The 11,995-nt window shown below is 38.1% G+C and overlaps 2 pseudogenes; one reads left to right on the top strand and one right to left on the bottom strand.

Moving 5' to 3' along the window:
• The first annotated feature begins 2,376 nt into the window (after positions 1 to 2,376).
• LOC145218058 (glutamate carboxypeptidase 2-like) lies at positions 2,377 to 7,865 on the top strand (annotated as a pseudogene).
• Positions 7,866 to 9,863: 1,998 nt separating this feature from the next.
• LOC145217965 (uncharacterized) lies at positions 9,864 to 11,162 on the bottom strand (annotated as a pseudogene).
• Between the last annotated feature and the right edge of the window lie 833 nt (positions 11,163 to 11,995).

The following is an 11,995-nucleotide window of genomic DNA, read 5'->3' as shown; positions in this document are numbered from 1 at the left end:
TAAAACTACTTGCGGGTCATCAAAAATGCATTTTTGGAATGCTGATGTCTCCACCCTTTCTGACCGGAAAACGTCCGTCTATAGCAGGGGTGGCCAGACCTGCTTCACGCTCGAGCCAAATCACATAACTTAGTTTTAAAAGAGCCGCAACACAAAAAATCAAAAAACGAATTCATTTAATCACCACGAAGCGTAAGCTATCAAATATAATGATTATTGTTGTATGGTGATACTGTGAGATTCCACCTGGGCAAGGTGTTTGAAATTAGGTTGATATGGCGGGAAAGTTTTGTGTTTAGCTTCGTAATGACGTTTCAAGTTACTAGTTTTGTAATGATTGAACAAAGCTTGACAGATAAGACACACAGGTTTAAACTTTGCAGTTATTGCTAGTAGTAGCTGCAATAGAAATGTAAAGTGCTTTTAATGTCAGCCCTGACTTACAGCTTAAATCTAAAAATATATTTGACTATAATGCACAAGTTATAGCACGCTTCTGTACAAAAATGTTCTTTTCGGTTGGTTTCGGAATGTACATTGGTTATGACAAACAGTCAGTCTATTGTTAATACGTGATAAAATGCATTGTTTTATCATCTGGTCAAACAACTGCAAGATGGGAATGTATGTGCAGCATCAAAGAGCCGCAATCAAAGGCTCAATGAGCCGCATGCGGCTCGAGAGCCGCAGTTTGGCCACCCCTGGTCTATAGCATTGTTATGACATAATCGTTGCTCAATGAATATGTTTCATCGCAATTATAGTGAAAAAAATAAGAATTTTTTTTGTTATGAATGTGATGATGTGCGTTGCAAATCATTGCTAGATATTTACTAAATTATCAAATAAACATTACTAGCAACACTTTGTTATTACTAGAAACTGTTGTGCATTATCTCCCACGCAGTGATTCCGCAACGTAACTTAATGTTTCCAACACAGAGACATGTGTTTTGAATACAATTACTCAGAGGGATAACAACAAATTACTGCAGATGCAGATTGCCCATGTATAGTGAACAACATGAGTTACGCAAGACGTTTTTGATGTGGCGGAAAATTGTTTTGACCAACAAGACCTAACCACTGGACTTAAACCAACAAGAGTTTCAAATAGCACGACAGCTTCAAATGCCGGCAAATTTGTGCCTTTGTTTCAAACTTTGTAGAAAGACAAGTCGATTTTCTAAAATGTTACGACTTGAAAATCAATCTACATCAGCCGCCAGCAGTTGTGATTTGCTCTGTAGTTACAAGTAGTTTTTTTCAAACCGATTGCTTGTTTGATTTATAGTTTTACGTTATAAATACATGATTTGTTCACAAGTTTTATGACGACTATATCGATTTGTTTGGTTTCTTCTAATTCCAACCCCACCTCATTTTCTTAACACAATAGCCACCAAAGTTTTGCACAGTGGTGTTTACTCGCCCGTCACATATACTACGATGTAGTTTAAGCAAATTCTGAGGAGATCCACTAAAATGCATACAATCTTTTTGCGTCCATAACTTTTTAACGTTGTGCAACTACTTCAGGCTTGGTGATTATGCTGATGCAACGTTTTCTTTTACAACGCAAATTGAACTCAACTCGACTCATTTTCGGCGTACTTAGGATTATGCGAACTTGTTGTGTTTTATAATGTCCCTGAGTCACTGAGTTTTATAATGTCCCTACTTTCATAGGATTATGCGAACTTGTTGTGTTTTATAATGTCCCTGAGTCCCTGAGTTTTATGTCCCTGAGTCCCTGAGATTATGCGAACTTGTTGTGTTTTATAATGTCCCTGAGTCCCTGAGTTTTATAATGTCCCTACTTTCATAGGATTATACGAACTTGTTGTGTTTTAAAAAGGCCCTAGGTGTGACAAACACCCAAACGTTTCCACAACTCTGTATATTACAAACATTAAACTACTTACGCAACTGGCGTCAAGGAACGTAAAGTCGCCAACGTGACGTAAATGTTAGCAAATCCGGTTGCACTTACTAAATAGAAGTAAAAAAGGAAATTATTACAAGACTAAAACTGTACGTTTAAGAAGCACATATCAGTTATTGAAATAGGTATTGCATGATGTACACCACATATACTATGTTTGGTGAAGAAATAGTGCATTTATGGGCAGATTTGCACTTTCACCTAGACAAAGACTTGTTGAATAAGGTTGAAATAAAGTGATTTACTGACCAAGCTTGTAAAGTCCGATGAAACTTTTCAGTTACATCAGAGAAAGCTTAGTGAATAGTGGATACAAGCGACATGTTTTTTTTGCAAACGTTTAGCAATAGATTATGCTATTGTCAGATCTAACACATATAATAAAAGATTGTCGAATGTTACACACTGCTTAGTGTCAGCAAGTCCAGGTTATGGCTGTAAAAGCCTCAACAATTTTGTGTTGCGTGTTTATTGCTGTTATTGGTATTGTGATCGGGGTTGTCATTGGTTATCTCGTCCACCCTGCGATAAGATCGCCATCTGTCGGTTGTGAGCATCCGAAGGAAGATGCTTCGATCCAGAAGAAACTCATGAATGAGATGAAGAGCGAAAACATTAGAGAAAACTTGAGGTACTCTTTACTGCAAATCATATATAACATCATTTAACTGCCCGAAACGAACAGGTGTACTATATATTCCAATGCAATTATTCCCATATTTCTGGAACATCACACACTTCTTGTCCAGAATTCTGACGAAACGGCCCCACATCGCTGGTCGTGACGTAGATGAAGTGGATCTGGTGAATTTAATCAAATCCAGATGGCAAGAATATGGAATGGATTCGGTTCAAGTACCCGAATACGACGTCCTTCTTTCCTACCCGAAACAAAACGATTCCAACTATGTTGCCGTGGTGCTTAGCGACGGAACCGAAACCGATATTTCCCAACGCAAAGAACTTGTCCTGGATCCTGAGCAAAATGACCCGGATGTTGTTGATCCTTTTAACGCATACTCAGCAGCAGGAGAGCCAAAGGTTAGAAGTTAACGTCTAGTTTGTTTAAATCAAATACACTGAATGAGTTTGCTTGATAATAATCTTTCTGCAAGGCCAAATTAGAATATTTGTGTTTGCGATGCCTGATTTGTTCGTCACAGTTTTTGATTTTAATTTAGGATTTGATAAAAGAGCGCTTTCAAATTAAAATAAGCATACAATTTTAAACATAACGTAATGAGGCATATTTATGATTGATGCTTTAAATTACGTGACCCCACGCGGGCCAGCAGTAGCAGGCAACGGGATGGATGTGGCCCGCGGGCCGTTAAATTCCGGATCTGATGACCATGTTAATTCAAACCTCTGTTTTAGGGTGATTTAGTTTACGTCAACTACGGTCGGATTGACGACTTTATGTCATTGAACCGCAATCTAAATATCAGCACAAAGGGAAAGATTTGTATTGTAAGATATGGAAGAATATTCCGTGGTGACAAAGGTTTGAGGACCAGATATTTGTTAACTAAGTAAATACTTAACAAAACGCAAAATTGCTAAAAACATATATAAAAGACTTTTATTTCAAAACAAATGACCTCTGGTTTTACAATCAGTAGTAATAATCCGTAAGTTTTCTTACATTTACCAACTTTATAGCTGAACATGCTCAAGAATACGGCTGCATTGGTCTCATCTTATATTCTGATCTTGGCGATTACACAGTTCCATGGGCGGGCGTTTACCCGGATGCTTGGTACTTACCTGGAACTGGGGCAGAACGTGGGACCCTGTGGTCGGACATTGGGGACCCCCAGACACCCAGCTATCCCTCGATAGGTTTGTATGTATAAGAAAAAAATGAATTTCAATCGCTATGTTTAAATATGCATTAACGGAAATTGGTATTATAAACAACATTTAAAAAAGAATAGCTTTTCCTTGTGGCTTTCAGTTAAGAATATTTAACATTACAAAATGCACAAAATGATGTTGCATTTTATGTGTGTGTTTTGTGTTCAGCAAGTGCTTGGCGAAAACCGATTGATCAAATCCGTCTCCCGAGAATCCCGGTAACCCCGATCGGTTACGATGATGCGGTGAAGTATTTGTCGAAACTTGATGGAGATGAAGTGGAGGAATCGTGGAGGGGAGGACTCAACATCACTTACAGATATGGACCCGGATTTGCTGCTCCCCATGATTCGAGGTAGAGAAACAAAATCCGTAATCTCTGTATCACTGCCAATAAAACTTTTTGTTGTGACATAAGTTTTTTTTAAGCATTTATTGCAAAAAAAAACGGTTACGAACCATAGTACCCCAAACCTATTGAAGGCGTTACACCAAATCAACCGGTTACCCATCAGACTATGATCGCTTGTCTGCATGAACGCTGTAGGGCTGATCCCATTTATAAATAAACAATTTGTTACGCTTTGACTATGAGATCTGTTTAATACCAACTTTAGTCCAATGAAAATGTCGGTCAAGACGGAGAACGAAGTCAGGAAAACACACAACGTTATCGGATATATTCGTGGCAGTCATGAACCAGGTACGTCCAATCAAAGTTAAAGGCAATATGCTGATATTTTTATCTCCATTCTTTTCAGAATGTAACGTACTTAAACCATGTTTATAAAATTTGATGATTTGCAGACAGGTACATCATTTTCGGTAACCACAGAGACGCGTGGGTATTTGGGGCTCTGGATCCATCCAGCGCAACAGCATCCATGTTAGAGATGACCAGAGCTTTTGGAAAGATGTTAAAGGAAGGATGGAGGCCGAGAAGAACTCTGGTGTTTTGTAGTTGGGGTTCAGAAGAATTTGGCATCATTGGTTCAACTGAATGGGTCGAGGTGAGGGCACTGTACAACAAGAGTTTATAACTCTCATGAGTTTTAATGCATACTTGGACAAATTGTTCATGTTTTGGGACTGCAACTTATAACTTATATAGATTTGAGAACGTTTGACTTTAGCGATGTTCGTTAGACTTGCTGGCAAAAAATACGCAATGTTCCAGTAACGTAAAGGGGTGGTTGTAGTTTAGAAAGCTTTTAGGAGACTTGATATTTACTGAACCCAAACTGTACAAACGTTTTGAAGTTTTCACAAGCAAATCGAAAACTTGTGTGTGATGATGCAAAACATAACGTCCAAACAATTAGTAACTAACGATAACTAACTAACTAACTAACGAAGCGACGAAGCGCGTTTTGAATCCCAATCATGCGGAAATAGCCGCTGGAAGGAAAACCGTCTACGATACGTGGGCTTTGAGAATTCCAGACACCCAAACTGGAACACCCTAGTAAGATTTAAGTATCATACTAGATGAAAAATGAACACTAGTAACGGTCTTAAAAAATTCACACAGACAAAACCTCTATATTTTCTTTTAATCTTATGAAAATATAAGTTACATGTGTTAAAAGTCTTGTAAGCAGCATTGCATATTCTTCTTGATGTTTGACAATATCGGTAATAAGCAATCATGTGCTGAAACAACAACATTGATTATTATCGGTTAGTTAGTATAAGTAATAATATTTTAGTTACTCCGTTTCAAATAAACACAGGTTAATTCATGTGTGCAGAAAGCCTCAGCTGATGCGCGATATTTGTTGTATTTTTAGCTTCTACCCTCTTGGGTCTGGCAGCGATTATTCACCATTCCTACAGACGTTAGGAATTCCTTCAATGGATATGTTCTATGTTTATGACTGGGTAACTCAAAACACTTGTTTTTAGCACCGTTCTTAACCGTCGGCATTGCGTTTTTTTATTGGCATAGTGTTTAGTATTTAAAGTTTTGTTTATTATAAAGAGGCATATTAAACTCGGCATCTTTTAAAAATTCCTAGTTTTTACCTAGACTTTTGGTACTTCTGTTTTTCTTTCGTGTTTGAACTTCAAAAGTTTCGGCAAATGCTACATACAATCATCAGCGATATGTGCATTTGTCGAAACGTTTAAGCAATAAAGCGTGTCGTTTTTTGAAGAGGGCATAATATTTCTCATTAACTTTGATTTAAAAAAAATAGTAATAACCAATACAACAATATGTGTTTTTTTCAGCATAATTTTGAAATAAATAACCAATATAAGCATATGTGGCTTTTCAGCATACCGGGTTGCCAAATTATCCCGTTTACCACTCGGTTTACGAAACATTTCAACTCGTATCGAAGTACGTTGATCCCGACTTTACCTATCATTTGGCAGTGGCACGTGTGTGGGGGGAAGTAGGTCGAAGGCTGGCTGACGTCACCATCCTGCCATTCAACGCAACTTACACAGCAAGATACCTGAATGAGAGGTTCCAAGCACTCGAGTATTACTATGGAAAGGATATGACCGACCATGAAATTGATTTGAGTATGTACTAAGTTCCATGAACGACCAAAAGTTAAATGAGAAATTTCTTACTTTAGCTAAGTGTCTACAATATAATTCCTAGTGTCAAAAAACAGGATTTAATGGCCTTGCTCGAAAATTTGGTTTGGTTAAAGATGTTACCCCTCCCACATTCGTTAAAGGCCCTCCTTCCATTATTATTGAATAAAAAACACCAGATATTGGTGCAAATTAGTACATTATTAAAAATTAAACTTATCTGGCATATATGCGTTACCCGTTCCAAATGTGTTTCAGAAGTTTCGACGGCCAGTTTTCGTAATGATTAATCTAGGACAGTCGACCAAAACAAGGTTTTACACGTTGATCTATATTAAGTTGATTCAATGCAAAAGATTGTTAACATCCCAAATTGAAGTTGACTAAAGGCACAAGGAATTGTGTTAGACACATCTATAATATACAAATTTATGATGTGTATGACAGGTCAATTGAAAGATGCCATTGCTGAATTCAATTTGTCGGCGATTGAGCTACACCGCCGGATTGACATGCTGGATAAAATGGAGTAGGTTTTTGTGTCCAACCAACTTGTGATCTTCTAACATGTGCTCCGTTTATGTCATCTAGTAATCTAGCTGTGCGAGCAGCTAATGATCAACTGATGCAACTGGAAAGAGCATTTATTGGCCAACATCCTTTGCCTGGACGCACAATGTTTAGGTAAGAAGATGCATTACAAACTAGACTTCGATAAAAGCTATAAAAACATGTAATAACCATTCAGCAACTGCCTAATCAAAGAAATATATGTAATCTAAAATCAAAGAAACAATTAAATGTAATTTCAAGTCATCGTTGTCAACTTTCACTTAATCCCATTTTCCTATCTTGTTCCCTATTTCCCCCTCGTACCGAAATTTGGGTTTTATGCAGCTTATTTGACACTATGGATCGATGATGACCGCAGCAATTGGTAATTTATTTGCAATTAAATGTATGTACTACACTCAAGCCTTCTGGCAGATTTGTTTTAATGAAATAACTTAAGAAACTAATGAAAACAATGAGGACAATGACCTAGTAATTCATCATCATTAAAAGTTTAAAAAGTTGTAAACTAATCGCTGTCTTTCTAGGAATCAGGTATTAAGTCCACGTTTGGAAATATCCATTCTTCTTGAAGTAAACCTGTATGTTCTTCGATACAATGTTTGAAATTCCGCAGACACGTCATTACAGCTCCAAGTCAACACAACACTTACGGCAACACAGCTTTTCCTGGAATCGTAGACGCCATGTTTGATATTGAAGCTAATGATACAGAAGCATGGGATGAAGTGAAAAGACAATATTCGATCGTTGTGTTTTACGTCCTTTCTGCTGCCGGATCACTTAAACCAGTTGTACCAGACTGATTGCCAACAGTTATCACAGGCAGTAAGATTGGATAGGTTTGATTTTGCAAATGCTCAAAAAATGTTTTTCTGAGGTATTTACTTTTGCCGACGAATGGTGTTACTGAATACTTTTTAATGCAAGTCTTCTATCCCAGTGGTCGGCAACCACCGGTCCGCGACGAGTTGGTTACCGGGCCGTATAATTTTTCAGGTTAAATGCTATAAAACATTTTGCCCATGTATCCCGGGATGATAAACTAATTTAAGTGTTATTATTGTCAAATATTTGTAGTGTTTTGAAGACCGGTCCTCGATTAAATTTCACTTCATAAAGCGGTCCGCAGTGCAAAAAAGGTTGCCGACCCCTGTTCTATCCGACTAGCTAATATACCACTAGTACCTATGCGTATCCTAAACGGGTTTTATCAAATTTGTAAATGAACCGTCAAGTAATACGTTACGTTTGTAGTACTCTTTTCTCTTTAGAATCTTTATTACTTTCATATCTTAACACTACAACATTTTGCTCGTTACTTCTAAACTTTGGTAAAAGTGAAATCCCGTTGGATGACGCTGGTGTGCATTGTCTGGTTTCGCCTGTGAATTGACCAGAAAAAAAGAGTAAGGAAAGATTGCATAGCTGCGCAAATGCGGACAGAATATCCAATGAGGTCAAAAAGCAAAATTCTTAGTTACAACTTTAAAGTTTTCAAAATTAAAAATCTCGTCCAATTTTATCGCAAAACGGCATGCAATGATGTTTGCCACGTACGTCAGTTCCCAACCATCGACTGTTGAATGATAAATATGTTAACTAGGTGCAATAAACTCATGATGTAGAATTTAACAATATAACAAATATCTAATACTAAGCGGTTTGCTAAGGGTTTCTCAGAAAAATCTGCCAGTCACATGAGTGCTAGGGGAATCACCCAGGCGCACTTTAGCGTTTATTGTCACACTGTTTCAAGTCGACTAGACGATTTCTATCATCTGACACGTTTATGCTGCTCTCTTAACAAAACTCGACTCATTATTTAAAGGTAAAAAAAAAAACTTCAGCCAATGACCTGGCGGCCGAAGCGCGCCACAGAAGGTCATGTTTGTTGCCATGACAATCTGACGTCAGGTAGCGTTAAATCAAGCGCTTGCGGTGCTTCATTCATTAGTGACTCAGTTTTAGCTAGACAAGGCTTTCACAGTGCTAATATCTTCGCTACACGCCGTACCAGTGTATTGTGAAAAATGTTATTTAACTTTTCTTAAAGGCGCCTTTATTCTCCTAGTTTTTCACAATGCTGGTTTGTTTAGCGCTATCTAACTGGGAATGGGTTATGTTTTAGCGAAACACTGTTCGTTTATCAGACGACTCTTGTTAAGCAAGTGCTAAAAACAAATAAAAGACATCGTAAGCAGACACTAGACTTTCCACAAAATTCAGTTGCCATGTGCTATTTTGATGTTTTATGATAGAATAAACTCGACACTGTCACTATTATTTATCAGCGTAGTTACTCAAATTGACAAATATCAACAAACCAGAAACATTTTTCATGATTGTTTTAAGTGCTTTATGAATCAAGTAATTTTTTTTCACACAAAAATTAACCACATTTACTAAGTGTCTATAAGATTTGTTTTCAATGCCCTAGTAAAGGCACGTTTTTTTCGTTTTTCACTTTTATCTTTTCATTTTTAACTAAGAACAATTGACGAAGCAACAGCGCTTCCTAATCAAAATCAGTCAACAAAGTTGTTAAACGATATATATTTCACCCCAAAAGGGCATCTTTAGTCGTTCTGTGAAACAACGGGTGTAAAAGTAAAACAAACCAAGCAATGAACTAAATACATATTAAACACACCAAAGAGAAACGGCAACCTGCTACAAGCCCTTGCTAACTATGCAAGATCTGCAACAGAACTGCGTCTAAGCTACACGAAAGGCACACACTGCAACAAGCGCTAAGGGAACAGTGCAACCTGATAAAAAAGGAGGAAAAGCGGAGAGACGAGATAACCGTCTAGTCCAGGGGCAACGAAAAACTCTGGAGTGGACACAAACAAACAACCCAGTCCAAATGAAATATCAAATAAAATCGATAAAAACCAGTAAAAGAAATGAACAAATATAAAATAATAAAATAAAGTTATCGCACTCTGGGCAAAACCATTTTTTGAATATTAATGGTAGCTTGGGTAATTTTAAGCCACTTGGCTTCACAAGCGTCCAAGTCTTGAAAAGGCGGCTGTTCTAAAAACGTGACACAAAAACACTCTGCAATATCGGGATAGGTGGCGAAGAGTTCAGGGTGTTTAACTTCGTAATGGCGCAACAGCGCTGCATTATCGTTACCTTCTTTAATAACATGTTCTTTTCATACCGATCTATGGTGGTTCCATCGGGTGCTAAAACGGTTTTTTGTTTGACCGATGTATTGTTCTTTACACATGCGGCAAGTGGCCGCATACACACCATAGTTTTTGCAGTCCAGCACCTGTTTTAATCTAATATCTTTGCCGCGTGTGGCAAAAATACACTGCTCATACACCATCGCCTTATGTACGCCATGGTTTCCACACAACGCGCACTTTTTGCATGGACGCGATTGGCTGGTGGCAATTTGTTTCATACGTCCATTTGCCAAGCCTCTGTAGTTGGTAAGAACATTCCCGATGGTTAAAGCATTTTTGTAAACGATTTTAGCGAGCGGTTGTAGATCCCTTTCTTTCGTGGTTAACGTGAGAAGCCGTGGAAACGATGTAGCCCAAGCTATTCTATGTTGGTCTGTTTTTTCTTTAGGCGGTGCGAAACACTGTACCCATTCTCTTGCTACTTCCAAACATTGCTCCGTGATTAATGCAGGAAAACCGGAACGGTGGCACTTCTCGCGAAGTCTTTCCAGGCTTAGCATGTAGTCGTCCTGCATTTGATTTAATCTTCTTAGCCTACATGCTTCACCCAACACAATCCCACGAAAAATGTAACGAGGGTGATGCGACGTCCCATGCAAAAAACAGCGGTTCTTGGATGTTTCTTTGATATGGTCTTGGGTTATAAAATGCAGTTTGTCCGAACTCGAATAGCAGTGGGCTACATCCAAAAATTCCACGCGACCAGTCACATCCCTGTTCGAAAATTCCCTAAAGGTAAGTTGAAGTCCAACTTTTAGGAATGCTTCATATAGCGCTTTTTTGATGGCAGTTGTGGTACTTTGGCCAAATGAAATCCATAAGATGTCATCTATGTACCGCTTAAAAATCTCCGCTTTCTTTAAAGTTGCAGTGGCTGTTTCGACAACATAGTGCAAAGCTATGTTTGCGAGCGACACTGAATGATTTTCGCCAGTGGCAATACCTTTCTGCTGCTTGAATGCGTTTTCTCCATACCTTATTATGGCATTATTGATAGTGAACAACACCATATCCACCAGACATTTACGGGCCATGGAAGAAAACCCGGAGTTATTTTACATATAATTTAAAATATAATCAGTGATCGTCGACAAAAATGATGCCCACTACTTGCGGGATAGATCCTGTACCAAACACTAAATGTCACTTCATTTTTAACCGAGTTTCTTTTAACTTTTTTAAACAAACCAGCAAGGAAAAGCATACTTAACCAGCAAACTTCAATAAAACATGGTGATAAATTACAAATACAGAAAATTAGGATATAAATAAGTATTACACGTTCGCTAAATATGAGAAAAAAATTCAAACTTTACATGAGATAAACAAAGTTACAGACAACCCTAACTTATTTGTTTGGGGTTAACTGTTTGGCAAAGAAAAGAAGCTGAAGTAAAAACAATTCGCTCCGTAGCCAATAAACAGAAGCTCCTCAAGAAATTTTACCCAAAATTTGATGAATGTATCTGAGGCGAAAAATCAAAGATCACCCACGCAAAACGATTAAATCACCTCATTCATATATTTTACTTGTGAACAAAGTTTCCACAACATACGGCGGGGGTGCGATAAGGAAGCCCACCCAGAGTGTCTCATCTCGCCAAGGCAACCAACTGCATATGTGTATGTGTGGATTCACTTAATCCACATTGTGCAAAGGCATCCGGCGCACTGAAGATTGATGCACGGTTGCGAGCACTGCGTTGATTCGAATCGGATAAAGTTGAAAACCTTGGTGATCGATGGAATATCCCGGATGAACGATTGCAAGTTTAAATCGTTATTTGCTCAGTAAGGCGAATGCGCTTATTCCGACAGAGTTCCACCATTTAACGTAAAGTCGGAGTTTTGGCAACCGACATACAAG

Source organism: Phallusia mammillata, chromosome 1 (assembly GCF_965637545.1).
Source record: "Phallusia mammillata chromosome 1, kaPhaMamm4.hap1.1, whole genome shotgun sequence".
NCBI lineage: Eukaryota > Metazoa > Chordata > Ascidiacea > Phlebobranchia > Ascidiidae > Phallusia > Phallusia mammillata.
This window is presented reverse-complemented; position numbering and strand designations above follow the sequence as displayed.